The sequence below is a fragment of the Carcharodon carcharias genome, chromosome 20 (assembly GCF_017639515.1).
Source record: "Carcharodon carcharias isolate sCarCar2 chromosome 20, sCarCar2.pri, whole genome shotgun sequence".
In the NCBI taxonomy this organism is placed as follows: domain Eukaryota; kingdom Metazoa; phylum Chordata; class Chondrichthyes; order Lamniformes; family Lamnidae; genus Carcharodon; species Carcharodon carcharias.
In genome coordinates, this window is record NC_054486.1 from 5,880,758 (window position 1) to 5,896,171 (window position 15,414).

The 15,414-nt window shown below is 41.2% G+C and overlaps 1 protein-coding gene across 3 annotated transcripts in view; it reads left to right on the forward strand.

Annotated features, from left to right (window-relative positions):
- Window positions 1-15,414, forward strand: part of LOC121292767 (RNA-binding protein Nova-1) — a 284,122-nt gene that overhangs the window by 127,234 nt on the left and 141,474 nt on the right. The gene's annotated exons all lie outside the window — the stretch shown is intronic.

Sequence of the window (15,414 nt, forward strand, 5' to 3'; positions counted from 1 at the left end):
GCTGGAAAGTGGGATTAGACTGGATGGCTACATGTCAGCCAGCACAAACATGATGGGTCGAATGGCTTCGTTCCGTGCTGCAGATTTCTAGGATTTTATGATTTTGTAATTGGTTTTTGCTATCGCTTCTGTGCATCAACTCCTATAAACTTATGCACCATAACACCTAGGTTTCTTTCCCATTCAACAGACTTCGGTTTTGAATCCGTAAGGCATGTACATGCTTGGTTTTAGCTCTGCTCACATACCTAACACTACATTAAGTGTAACCTTCCATTTCCCTGTCTAAGCTAGATTTGATTGTAGTCTTATTTTTCATCCAAGGCTCTAACACTAGGATAAATCCTTGTGTCATTCGCAAACTTGCAGACTGTTCTCTGAACACCTTCATCCAGATCATTAATACACATTGTGAAGAGCAAAGGTCCTTTTAGGTCTCCATGCAGAACTATAACTGTTGAAAGCAGCTTCCTGTTTCTTGTCTGTTCACATTGTACATCCAAATGTTTGTGAAAAATTGCCAGCTTGAATTATCGAAGAGGCTTTAAAGTTTTGAGAATGATGGCCATTCGTTAAACTGACCGGCTGTTTCCCACATCATTCCCTCACAGTATTCCAGTTCCCTGATGCATCAGAGCCCTTCAGTTAATATCATAGAGCTTTTGTCATATCTAAAAGCAGTCGTGGAACTAGGGTCCTAAATTTTAAATTCTGACACTATCCACTCACCCATACGTTCTAATCCTCCAAGGCCCCATTCCATACTTTCACTGTACACTCTCTACCTTGAAACTGGGAATGGAATGTGTGTGGGGGTTGATCTAATATTCGCAACAAAAAGAAGCAAGAGACAAAATTTGGGAAATTGCCCTACAAAAGAAATTGCTGAAAAGTTATTCTCAACGCCCATTGTCAGGCCCTGGGAAAATACATGTTCAAATAACATATAAAAATCAGAAGTATGAATTACCATTTATTATAATTAAGGCCAAAAGCCCCTCATGGATGGACAGTGATTGGTTCTGTAGCTTGAAATTAAACTGGACCAGCCTTACAATCATCACTCAAAGACTTGTGAATGTACTGATGGAACAGTACAAGTCTTTATTCAACCTAAATTTGGTACAGCAAAGGTTATCAAGGTACACCTTAATGTAGAGAATGGGGTGAAGCAGTCCCCTATGCTCTAAATGAAATGATATCATTGGAGTTTAATTGCAGGGAATGTGAGGGTATTGAGAAAATCAACCACAGTGACTGGGTAAGCCCAATCAGGCCTGTGATTAAAACTTGAGTAGAATAGTTCAGGGACCATTTTTGAAAGTGTTAACACCGAAACCAGCATTATTGAAAGCCCAAGTGACAATCTGGTTTCAAAGAAGTTTAGCTTCAAAGGACAGCAAAAGAGTAGCTCAGCACAGGGTCAGGAAATGATGTGACTAGGAACTTTTCTTTAGATTACCCTTCATACCAAATGCTTTGCCGGTAATCAGTGATGTTACTTTTGAGAAAATCAACCAGATCAAGTGGGTGATGGGACTGATTGGATGTTCCATGGAGAGCTGGCATGGTCTCGATGGGCTGAATGTCCTTTTTCTGTGCTGTAAATGACTCATTGACTCAAATTACTTGTCAGGTCTTTGGACCCCTCATTAATGGACTCCCTGGGCCCCTATTTCACACAATTTATGCAGATTTTTGAAGGTAATCCCAATGGGAATCTGAAGGACTTCCTGATGGTCCTGAAATGTAAAAAGTACAGGAACTGTTCCAAAGAATGAGAAGCATGTTGATCAAGTTTACACCACAGATGTTCCAACACTTAACGAAGGAGATTCAGGAGCTACCACTTGAAACTGTCAATCAAGACTCAAAAAGTTTCAGATGATTTTCTTATTCTCATGTGTAACAAACAAACCACCTCCGAGGACGTTGGTTATATTCCTGAATTCTGCTATGATCTCTCCACACCGTCACTAAACAAAATTGCGAACCCTGATGGTGTTGAAATCAAACCAGAGAAGTTCCCATCTACTGTACCTGTTATTGGTTCCAATTTACTTACCCATTGCCAACCCTACTCAAACATAGCCACTAAGGTGAAGGAAACCTCCAGATCATTTGGACTTTGTAAATATAGTTCTAAGTATAATGTTTACATTTTGGTCCAAGTGTTGGCATAACCCATCCCTTCTTTGTGAGGTTTATGGCTTTTTTAAAAGCACATTATTGTAAGATGTAGTTACTGAAATTCTTTACTTTATTTTATCAATTAACCAGGCTCATTTTTGTAGGTGGTTATTTTCACCTTGTAATTCTGAGAGAGAAAGGGGCTATCTATTGTACTTGTGTGTTGTCAGCTGGACACTAGATGACACCTAGATCATAACGCTTATACTTTTCTCGTGGTTCTTTCTTATTCTTTGTCAGGTTGGTCCTACAAGGTGTGGGTTTTTTTTAAAAAAAGGTTTTAGCTATACCACACCAAAATTAGTGTTTAAGCGGACATGCTGGGATTACATTGCAAAATGATTTCCTGTAAGGCATTGCAAACAGATTTTCGTAAATTAAGCTAGACCACTATAGGCTCCCCATTCTCTGTAAAAGGAAATTTCCACATCTTAAAGATTATAAAATTCTGAATAATATCTTGCTGGTGTTATAACCTAAGGTAGTTTTATAGCCAACATAGACATTTCACTTGAGTAGGGGTGCAGATCAGCTGTTGAAGGTTTAGGTCAAAGGGCATGCGGTTCATATGAGTGGATAGTTTTTTCTGGATCACAGCCTGCTGTCAACACAACTCTTGCTGCATGCGCTTTGCAACACTAACTGTGTCTACGAGCTATAGGATCCAGGCTATCTATTACCTTTGGCATGCAAACATTTCTCCAAGAATAGGTGATAGATCTAGTTTGTGTTTTCAGGCTCAAGGGTGACCCCCTTTTTGATGTCTAAAAATGGCATTTGGAATGTATCAAACTTAAAAGGCAGCTATAATAACTGAACACGAGCTTGAATCAGAACTGATATAAAAATGCTGAATTTTGAGTGATTCCAGGAATTGCTAAACAGATGGTCAAACTATCATGCATTGGAACAGCTGTGAAGAGTATACCTGTTTCACAAGTTAGCATTGAAAGAATATACTTATCCTAGCTAAATGGTTGACGTCCTAAATTAATCACCACTTAAATCTCTTTCACATTCATCCCCCTCATATTTGTACTTCCTTTTTCTTATCCTCTGCATAAGTACTAGAAGCACTGTGGAGTGTGAAGAGTTGTATTTCAAGTACTTCTAGTCTTCCTGACCACTGACACCAACTTCCTCCTTCATACAAATCCTTGACAGATTTTATCTGAACTTCATTGTCAGCCTGGAAGCTAATGTGTTGGGTGGTGTATTGGCCTAGGAATTAATGCAATGAAAGGAAGAGGGACATGGGTTAGATCCTGTAGGCCATTGACTTCTTGCTTTCAGCAGTGATGCTTTGGTGGGACAAACGTTGAAACCCTAGCAGTCGGTTCTGAGCGACGTTTATTACAAGCCTGATATAAGGTCACACTCCTGCAGGATGGTCCAGACTGAGCTACAATATGGGAGCTGATATGGAATTGTTGGTTATTTACATTGAATGTACAGAACAGAAATGGATCATTTGGCCCAGTCATCTATGATAGTGCCATGAGTCTCCTTCCCACCCTGACCTATCCCTCTATTCCCTTCTGCATGTAGGCATCAAGATCTCCCTAAGGTATATCATTGCTGTCTATTCACTTACTCCATGTAGCGAACAGTTCCACGTTCTAACCACTCTATAAGGAAATTCTTCCGAAGTCCTTTGTAGTTGGCTTAAATTTATACCCCCTTGTTAAAGACTCTCCTTCTGTTTCTCCCTGTTGATGCTATCAAATCCCTTCATAATTTAAAAGACCTGTATTAACTTCACACTTTGTCTCCTCTTTCCAATTGTGAATACTTTGTGCTCAGTACTATCTTCTCAAATGTTTCTTGTAAGGATAAGTAACTCTATACTTATAACAAAGATTTTTTTAATGCTGTTGGGAAAGATCAATATATAGCAATAGAAGCAGGTCTACACTCCAAGGCATACTGTAAACAATGTTCACTATACTAAAATCCTTAACTGAGCACAACAGCGTTGCACAGAAGCTGAACATTGACAGTCTATCTCTCACAAGCTTAAATGAAATGGAACTACTCCACAGAAAGAAGGAACTTGGATTTATATAGTGCCTTTCCCAACCACAGAATATGCCAGAGCTTTTTACAGCCTATGTAGTCACTGTTGTTATGTAAAAGTTCTATTAATCTCCAACTCAAACTGACAGCACCGCACAAAAGAGTGAACCAGATCCTCCACTATCAGACAGGACCAGTGCAAAGTGCAAGCAGAAAAACATTTAAACCAAAGCTAACTCAGTGCCATTTTTTTGATGTATCAGAACAGAACTCAAGGCTACAGAAGGTTTGTTTGTTGAGCTGCTCTTGGTCATTTTAGGAATAACCAACACAATAGCAATGTTGGGTATTCGGTGGTCTTGTGTCGCAGTGATAGCATCCCTACCTCTGGTCCAGAAGCTCTGGGTTTAAGTCCCTATCAGGACTTGTTAGTCACAGAAGGAGTGTTCACAATGTGGTTCAACTTGTGAATCCTTCCACCCATTTCCACTATTCTCCATAAGGGAAAAATTGTGTGTGAAGATATACAAAGAAGCAGCAAAGGGCATAGCCCACCCTTAATTGGACAACCAGGTTCCTGGATTTGGCCTCTTAATTCAACCTCCTTGAAAATATGCTGCTGGATCTCGGGAAATGTAGTGAGACACATGAGTTGAACAGAGAATCAATGGCACTGTAAGTGAGTTTACTGGAATCATATGCTGCTACATGACCACCTTGGCCTCAGAAGAATGCACTCTGTCCCAGTTCAGAAGAATCATCAGAAGGGCTTATAGAACAGAATCATACAGCACAGAAAAGGCCATTTGGCCCATTGTATCCATGCTGACTCTTATAAAGGCCTAACCAACTGGCGCCACTCCCATGCTCTTTCCCTGTAGCATGACATTTTTCCTTTTCAAGTATAAATCTCATTCCCTTTTGAAAGTTATTAGTAAAACTGTGGGTTTGTTTGCATACCTGCATTCTAACGAGGTTTTATGACTCCTGAAGTAGAAAAACTGGGCTGTTGCCTAGCAACATGGCGCCCACAGACACAGGGAGAAACAGAACAGCGGTTTTTGAGTCCAGGTGAAACCAGAAGCCAGGAGAAGCTGGGCACAGCAGAAGGACTAGCAAAGAGCAGATTTCCCAAAAGAACAGAAATGCCCCAAAGTCAAAGATTGGGGCAGAAAGGAGGAGTCCCAAAAAGACCTTCTAGTCAAAGAAAAAGAACAGGAACCTGGAAGAGGTCCTGTCAAGTGAACCTAGGAGTGAGGAGCAAAGGGAGGCTCCAGGTTTAAAGAGTAAAAGCTGCAGGACACAGGCTTAAACAAGAGTAGGCTTGCGAAAATCCAGAAGACCTGAGAAAACAGCCAGAGGTTGGTGACTCCTTACTATGGGCATGTGAAGCAGTGATGTTCTGTCGGCATGGCTGAATATCTGAGAGAGGGAGCATGGAAGGTGAAGCTTGAATGCATGTGGTGATCCAGGGGAGGGGAACATCAGAAGGAGAGTTTGAAACCTTGGAGGTTGACTTTTGTGAAAGGCATGCAAGAGAAAGCTTTGTTTGGGAGAAGATTCCAAAGCAAATTCTTTGAGAGTGGAGATTTGAAATCCTCTTGTGAAAGACGGAGTTCAGTGAGACCGGTTGCCTCATGGTGTGACAAGAGTCTGGGGGGAGTTTATGGGAGTTCCATAGCATCTGTATGGGGTTGCATCTGTCACTTGGTTTCAGAGTGTGGTGTGTCTGACCACAGGTCACCTATTGGCACATGGACTGTGTACTTACTGTGGACATTAGAGTATAAGATCGTTTTTGGAACTTGTATTATCTTTACAAATCCATATATATCTGTAAAGGTATAGTTGTGGGTGAAGACGTGTTGTAAAAAAGTTCATCTTTTCTTGCTTAATAGTTGTATTTTTCTTTTGTTAAACGTTCATCAGCTGACTCCTGTGACTCTGTGTTCAGTAGCCACACTCCAAGTTTGTAAACAAAAAAATAAAAGTTAGGATCTATCAAGCCAGGGTCCATCCTGGGATTGGGATTGGACTTGTCCAGTAGTAACATCAGCTGGGATCATAACACTAGCTCTTAATTTCTGCTGACTTCAGACTTCAGAGCATGCAAAAAACCCCAAAAATTGGATGTTCTTGATTAAGACATTGTCCATCAAATGCATTACAAATAATCATGGCCATACTCCTCATTCTCATTCCTGATTCATTTCTTCATTTCAGATGTAAGTGACAGTTAGACTTATTACATGATTCCCAGGAAATCCAAGCCATTGAATGTTTGATTTAAATGGCTTGACCATTTATCTGTGTCAGACTTTGGAACAACCTGTGGCTGCAGGGAGTTGACACTAATGCGGACAACTATTAAGATGCTCCTATGGGCAAAACAGGGTTAGGATTCTGCACTTTACTGTCATTAGCATGCTTAAACAGCCTATTCCCTACAGGAACAATTCACGGACACGTATTAATGCAATCCCTGTGTGCTGGGGCCAGCAAGAATTCATCCAGGAAATAATCCATCATAGACAGGAATGCTTCAGTTTTGTTTCAAGTGACACACTATCAATTGATTAGCAATCATAACCAATTTCTGGAGCAAACAATTTGCAAAGGTGGCTGAAAAAACTGGCAAATGAGTGAAAATGATCAAGAAAACTCATTCCTGAGTCATTTTCAGGTCTGTACATAACCTGCTTTATGCAAAATGATAAACCAGTTTTTCTCTGATAACTCTGAGAGAATCTCTTATTCTATGATGTGGTAGTGTCCAAAGCCACTCGATGGAATGAGATTGGCCAGCTCCAATTCTTTAAAAACAAAAAAACTGCGGATGCTGGAAATCCAAAACAAAAACAGAATTACCTGGAAAAACTCAGCAGGTCTGGCAGCATCGGCGGAGAAGAAAAGAGTTGACGTTTCGAGTCCTCATGACCCTTCGACAGAACTTGAGTTCGAGTCCAAGAAAGAGTTGAAATATAAGCTGGTTTAAGGTGTGTGTGTGTGTGTGTGTGTGTGTGTGTGTGTGTGTTGGGGGGGGGCGGCGGAGAGAGAGAAGTGGAGGGGGTTGGTGTGGTTGTAGGGACAAACAAGCAGTGATAGAAGCAGATCATCAAAAGTGTTGGTGACATCTTATTTTATTTTTCATTTTATTTTCTCTAAATTTACTCAGTTTAGAATTTTAACTTGGCTACAGAGACCATTCAGCATGTGGAAATCCATAAAAAGATTAAAGTTTGTAATTTCATCTCAGTTTGTGGTTTATAATGCTAACTGATGGAGAACGTAACAATAAACACATTGGACATACACCAAAAGATAGATTTTTATGCCTTCTTGTTGGAATGTAGTTTTCCCCCCAACTGCTCAGTAAAATTGCAGCTTTGGACAGAATCAGCGATGGATCAGGATTTTTCCCTGAAGCTCATAAGCAAGTGTGAAAACCGTTGTTTGTGTCTCAGACTCCAATTGAGCTGTTAATTTGGTCTATAATGGTTAAAAGTGGGCTGATTAAAAATGTGACTGGGAAAGATTTCATGTGTACTGCTCATATGTAAGAGACCTCACATTGAGGTGTTTGAGCCTTATCTTCTGCACAACTAGTGTACCATGAAGTTGCCAGATTGCAATACTATGATAAAATATCAAAGATGCATTTCCTTGGCTTTCAAGAGAAAGAGTTTGATTCGTATTTTGATTTCAGAGTAGAACAGTTGCTCTAAGTTCTGACAGCTAACAAGCCAATAAGACAATATCTGATTTATACCCAACCATAAGCTATAAGGCTATAAGCAGTATAAGAACTGATAATATGCTTTTTATGACATGAGGTCATCGGTTCCATTTGGGATCTTAAGGAATTTCTCAATGGCTAATTTCCAGCCAAACCAAGGTGCTCAAGCGGGTGGGCCATTAGGTTAATGCAAAATAAAATGGAATAACTAATATCTGGATCAGAGAAACCACACCATGGAATGTGACATTGTTTTCAAAGGATTGGTCAACAGGTGCATTGTCATTTTACCATGTGACTACAGGGATGGTAGAAAATGTACTGTATATGGGCCTTGATCTTTCACTTTTAACAATTCCTCTTTCTATGATTGGCTCCAAGTTCAAAAGCATATTCACCTCCTTAAGGTAATACATTTTCTTGTAAGCTATTCATAAACATCTCAATTTCGTAGTCATTACCACACCTAGTCAGAAAATCGTATACTTAAAGCTCAAAGAAAGTCTTCCTCACTGTTTGCCAAACCTCCAAGTTTGTTACCATTGACAACTTTTGAAATGTTTGCCCTTTGTTTACTAAATGTCTTTAAAGCTTTTGTGCTCACTTCTAATGTCATGACAACTTCATTAATCTCCAAATTCTGAAGCTGTATTTCTGCCATTCTGCTCCTGTCAGTTTAGCTTGTGAATTCCACAGAGGCTCTAACCCTTTCCTGCTATTTCTTTTGTTACTAATTTACCTGTAGAATACTTTACTATTTTTTAAATATACTTTGCTTTCCTAATTGTGGTTTTACTTTTTTCCTAACCTATTTGTGCTCTCTTTTGCCATTCCTCTTTTTGTTTCTGCCCTTTGTTTTAGTTTCAGTTTTACACATCTTGTTTTTCATTCATGAAGTTTCATCATTGGCGAGTTTGTTTTTTAGAGGAATATAAAGTTCCTGAACTATGCTGATCACATGTTAAATAACTTCTACTGCTGTTTTATCTCTTAACATTTCACATTTTCCCAGTTTATCTTCCCTTGTTTCATAGAATTATAGAGTCATGGAGGTCTACAACACAGAAAAAGGCCCTTCAGCCCATCAAATCTGCGCCGGTCAAACAAGTACCTAACTATTCTAATCTCATTTTCCAGCACTAGGCCCATAGCCTTCTATGTCATGGCATCGCAGGTACATATCCAAATACTTCTTAAATGTTATGAGGGTTTCTGCCTCTACCATCCTTTCAGGCAGTGAGTTCCAGATTCCCACCACCCTCTGGGTGAAAAAATTCTTCCTCACATCCCCTCTAAACCTCCAGCCCCTTGCCTTCAATCTATGCCCCCTGATTATTGATCCCTCCACCAAGGGGAAAAGTTCCTTCCTGTCTACCCTACATTCCCATCACCTCAAAACTAGCATTATTGTTACTTTGGTCATTGTCTTACTGACCTCTTTCTCAATCATTATTTTAAACATTGATTATGTTATGATCATTTGCCAGTGTCGTAGCTGTACTGGAACAGCCTGGCTCAGGGTGCAGCAAGTTCTGGAGCGCAAGTCTTCAGTGCTATTGCTGGAATATTGTCAGACCCCACAGCCTCTGCAGTATCCAGTGCCTTCAGCCATTTCTTGATATCACGTGGAGTGAATAAAATTGGCTGAAGACTGGCATCTGTGATGCTGGGGACCTCCAGAGGAGGCCGAGATGGATCATCCTCTCGGCACTTCTGGCTGAAGATTGTTGCGATTGCTTCAGCCTTATCTTTTGCACTGATATGCTGGGCTCCCCCATCATTGAGGGTGGGGATATTTGTGGAGCCTCCTCCTCCAGTGAGTTGGTTAATTGTCCACCACTATGCACGACTGGATGTGGCAGGACTTCAGAGCTTAGATCTGATCCGTTGGTTGTGGAATCGCTTAGCCCTGTCTATCACTTGCTGCTTATGCTGTTTGGCATGCAAGTAGTCCTGTGTTGCAGCTTCACCAGGTTGATACCTCATTATTAGATATGCCTGGTGCTGCTCCTGGCATGTCCTCCTGCACTCTTCATTGAACCAGGGTTGATCCCCTGGCTTGATGGTAATGGTAGAGTGGGTGATATGCTGGTCTATGAAGTTATAGATTGTGGTTGAGTACAATTCTGCTGCTGATGATGGCCCACAGCACCTCATGTTTGCCTAGTCTTGAGTTGCTAGATATGTTCAAAATCTATGCCATTTAACACAGTGGTAGTGCCACACAACATGATGGAGGGTATCCTCAATGTGAAGCACATGGTAATCAGCAGGAGGTTTCCTTGCCCTTGTTTGACCTGACGCCATGAGACTTCATAGGATCTGGAAGCAATGTTGAGGACTCCCAGGGCAACTCCCTCCTGACTGTAAACCACTGTGTTGCCACCTCTGCTGGGTGTGTCCTGCCGGTGGGACAGGACATTCCCAGGGATGGTGATGGTGGTGCCTGGGCCGTTATCTGGAAGGTACGATTCCGTGAGTATGACACTGTCAGGCTGTTGCTTGACTAGTCTGTGAGACAGCTCTCCCAATTTTGGCACGATGTTAGTAAGGAGGACTTCGCAAGGTCCACAGGGCTGAGTTTGCCATTATTGATCCCGGTGCCTCAACCGATGTCAAGTGGTCCACCTGGTTTCATTCCTTATCCAGTTTTCTGCAGCAGTTCAATACAACCGAGTGGTTTGCTAGGCCATTTCAGATGGCATTAAGAGTCAACCACATTACTGTGGGCCTGAATTCACATGTAGGCCAAACCAGGTAAGGACGATGGATTTCAAGGACATTGGTGAACCAGATGGGCTTTTATGACAATCGGCAATGGTTTTATGTTCATTAGATTCCAGGTTTTCTTTTGTTGAACTCAGGCCCCTGAAGCGTTACTAGTCCAGTGATAATACCCCCTCCCCTTGTGATATTGATTGAGGGATATTCAGGACACCTCCCCTGCTCTTTTTTGAAATAATGTTACCGGCTCCTTTAGGTCCACCTTAGGGAAGAGATCTTGAACATCTTTCACCTGCCCCCTCCAATCACTGCAGCAAGTACAAAAGTTCTCAATAATGACTATCATGTAGATCTTTCTTTATATTCATTCAGGGGATGTGAGCTCTGCTGGCTAGACCATATTTAATTCTCATCCCTAATTGCTTTTGAGAAGGTGGTGGTGAGCTGCCTTATTGAACTACTGTGGTTCATGTGGTGTAGGTAAACCCACAGTGCTGTTAGGAAGGAAGTTCCAGGATTTTGACCCAGCGTCAGTGAAGGAACGGCGGTATATTCCCAAGTCAGGATGGTGTGTTGCTTGGAGGGGAACTTGCAGGTAGTGATGTTCCCAGGTATCTGTTGCCCTTGCCCTAACTGAAGAGCCGTGAATGGTGCTGAACATTGTGCAATTATCAGTGAACATCCCCACTTCTGACCTTATGATGGAAGGAAGGTCATTGATGAAGCAGCTGAAGATGGTTGGGCCTAGGACACTACCCTGAGGAACTCCTGCAGTGATGCCCTAGAGCTGAGATGATTGACCTCCAACAACCACAACCATCTTCCTTTGTGCTAGGTATGACTCCAACCAGAGGAGAGTTTTCTCTCGATTCCCAGTTCCAGTTTTTTGACCATCAAATTAGCTGTCTCAAAGAAAGAAAGAAATAGCTTACATTTATATATCAACTTTTACCTCCTCATGATGCATTCATGCTTCAGAGACCAGGAGGCCACTTTCCAGCATTGGGTCGTTTTCATTCACAGTACATTCTCGATTGAAATGGCACCCTTGGGGAGATCATGTGTAGGTTACCCCACACAATCAACCCAGACCTACTGAAAGACTCCATTTGTGTCTGGTGCTCCCTCTCCAGTTAGAGAAGACAATTGTGTTGATGCTCCATTTGGACAACAATGCTGCTTGAAAACTCGATTGTTCTCCTGTGGAAGGTGACTTCCCCATGACCCCCACCCAGTAGACCTGAGCATCACCCTACACAGGACATTCACCTATTAGCCTCACCTCATCAACACCGGCCCAAAGACAAAAGCCAGGGTGTGCCTCATCTGGAATCTCACTGAAAACATCATGGGCTGGGCAAAGCCATGGAGATTCCATACTGCAACAGTGGCTCGAGTCTGATCGTAAGCATCCAAATGAACGCCGCCTTGCAGACACTATTAGGGTTAATTAAGTCCACTTTAACTGAATGCTTCCCAGTCCTGTTCCACATTGCCATCATCATCTATGCAATGGGAAAAAAATCATGAGCTATGGCAGCCTTCCCGTTCACGAATACCTGAAAAATTCCCCACAATAGTGTTCAGAGTCACGCTATCAATCTGCTATCCAGAAAGGCAGAATCGCATGCTGCATAAAAAAAACCAACACTTCATCCCTGACCCAACAGCAGAGGCCTCTGGCTTTAACTGCCATCAAAGGCAGTGGACAGCACACTCGGAATGAATCTGCACAGGGCACGGACCACCTGCTCCACAAGCACAAGCTGAGGGACAATCTGGAGTGCAAAGTGACCATGGGTCCTGGGCCATGAAACATGCGACACTAACTAAAATCTGTTGCAGGAGTCACTTCATTTCTCCACTTGGCATCTCAGGAGGGCATTGACTGAGTCGCCCGGCTAGACATCGCACCCCCAAAGTTTTTTCCATCATGTGAAGGTAGTACAGATGGAGGATGTCCCAAAATGCCACAAAGCCAATTATGCATTTCAAAAATTACATTTTATTCTCAAAGCTGCATAAGGTAAAACATTTCACATTTTAGTGTTATTGTTTTTTTGTTACCATAGCTATCTGGGTTGTGAAACTTTATATAATTTCAGTGTTGAAGCCCCGGATGATGTACATAATCCAGTAGCCCTTCATGTAAAAAGGCATAAAAAAAAGTGATGTCAGTGAGGGATTCAGAGAGACTTTTGAATTTGTTTTAGTTCCATTTTCTAACATTATATACAAATTTGTTGTAAACTAGCCTGCAATCTCCAAGTTATGAATTCCACAGTGAATAGAGACAATTAAAGAAATTAGTTTCACTCTAATGCCTAATGCAATTGCCATTTTAACTCAGCAAAATCAGAACTGCCAATTATTCTTTCAGTTGTGAGTGGTGTTGCTTCACTTTTCAACTCCTGTAGCATATTGCTTGCTGGTTACCATTAAAACCCCAGAAGCATAGTTTTTGCTCATGTGTGGACATTATGAATGAATACAGAAAGTCATACCTTTGCTTGTATTTCATGCCTGCAACCTATTCACAAATGCAAAATTAAAATCAAACAGCATCAGAATGGTATAATAGTGATAGTCACTAAGTCCATTCTTCTGACTACTCCTCTTTAATTGTGCTTTTCAAAATTAATCATTTTTATCTTTAAGAGAAAGAAAGTAAAAAGCTTCAGCTACAACATTCAGAGAATGGCTACAGCCCTGAAGGAGGCCATTTGACTTGCCAAGCACATGCTGGCTCTTTACAATAGCAACATGGCCCTTTCCCTACCTTACTGCCACAACCCTGCAATTTGTTTTCTCTTCAGGTGCTCATCCAATTCCCATTTGAAAGCCGCAATTGAATCTGCATCCTCTACACTGTCAGGCAGCACATTCCAGATCCTTACCACAGGCTGCATAAAAAAAAAGACCAGTTTTTCCTCGTGTCGCCATTGCTTCTTTCACCTTAAACCAGTGTCCTCTGGTTCTCAACCCTCCCATCAATGAGAACAATTTCTCTCTACTCTCTCTGCCTAGACCCCTCATGATTCTGAACACCTCTATAAAATCCCTTTTTAACTGTCTCTTCTCTAAGGAGAACAGTCCCAGTCCTCTAAACCCTCCCTCGTCCCTGGAACCATTCTTGTAAATCTTCTCTGCAACATCTCCAGTACCTTCACTTCCTTCCTAAAAGTGTGATGCCCAGAATTGGACACAGTACTCTAGTTGAGGTTGAACCAGAGTTTTATAAAGGTTCATAACTTCCTTGCATTTGGATTTTATGTCTCATCTACAGTAAAGTAATACTGCAGGGCCTTATTTAGAAAATAGCAGTCATTCTATTGGCATTGACCAAATATTGCCGCCGGGATATTACATTAACCCTGAGTTGCTAAAGAACTAAATAATAAACATTTACTTTTTTGACAGCAGCAGAAAAATGATTGTCGGGGACATGGACTGTTGAACTGTTAGAGGCTAATATCTGAACAAGCCAAATTTATGCTTGATTATGCAAATAAATCATCCTCTGTATCCAGCCTGTAGTTGAGAATATTTCCACCAAAATCAAAAGGCAGTAGGAAACTTCAGTAAGAATATTTCCTGCCTGAGAGGAAATGCTCTTTCTGCTTGGTCAAATACAGACTTATTTTGGATCAACTTATCTCATCTCCTTTACTACTCTGAACAAAATTGCCATTTTTGGGCAAGTATTTACTCTCCTTTACTGATTAGGTTTCGTGCTAATCCACATGGCTCCTATAAAAGTGCTTGCATATTTACAACATTAAAAAGCCTTAGCACACAATTCCTATCTACAGAGCCTTAGTTGCCATTGTCACATTTTTGTCATCACTTTTGTGTCAGCTGTCCCCATTATAAATTCCTAAGTTCCTAATATAAATTGCCTATTTCAACTCATCATCTTATACTCAGATGCTTCCAATAATAGCAGTTTCAGTTTTGCATCTCCTAGTGCTTCAGCTTCCACTGCAGCAGAACTACCATGCTACAGGAGCTTGGCCTAAATAGCCAAGTGGTTAGGGTACTGGGTTTGTAACCCCAAGATTGAGAGTTCAAATCTCGCAATGGTGAAACAGTGTAACTTCATCTGAATAGGAACAGATGGAAACGTGTTTGTTCTCGGAAGAGTTACAATGCTACAGCCAACTTTCTATCTCCCCTTCCCAAACTACGTAATCAAAGTATCGTGTAAAAATAAGGACCAAATATTGACCTCAATTATGCCTGCTAAGCTGGGCTGATTAACCCTGTCCTCTGATCATATTTAGCCTGAAAGCTCCATGTCCCAATGCCACAGCAGATTGACAGAAGTTATAAAAACTTTTGATTTTAAAGAACTGCCTCCTTGCAAACAGCATTTGTGTATATCATTTAACATCTTTATTACTGGCTCCCCAGGATATGAATGTTTCTGTATCCCAGTGAATTGTTTGTCCACCAGTTGTAAATTTCTTTTTTCTTTTGACATGGTACAGAGAAAAGATTCGGCACTTGTGGAGGTTGAAGTTGACCAAAACTCTCTGTCAAGACTGAAAATATTCATCGGGTCAGGCAGCACCTGTGGAGAGTTGACTTTTCAGGTCGATGACCTTTCATCAGAGATAAAAACAAAAAAACTGCGGACCTTTCATCAGACCTTTTGGGTTCTGATAAAAGATTATTGACCTGAAATGTTAACTGTCTTTCTCTCTCCGCAGATGCTGCCAAACCTGCTGAATATTTCCTGTATTTTC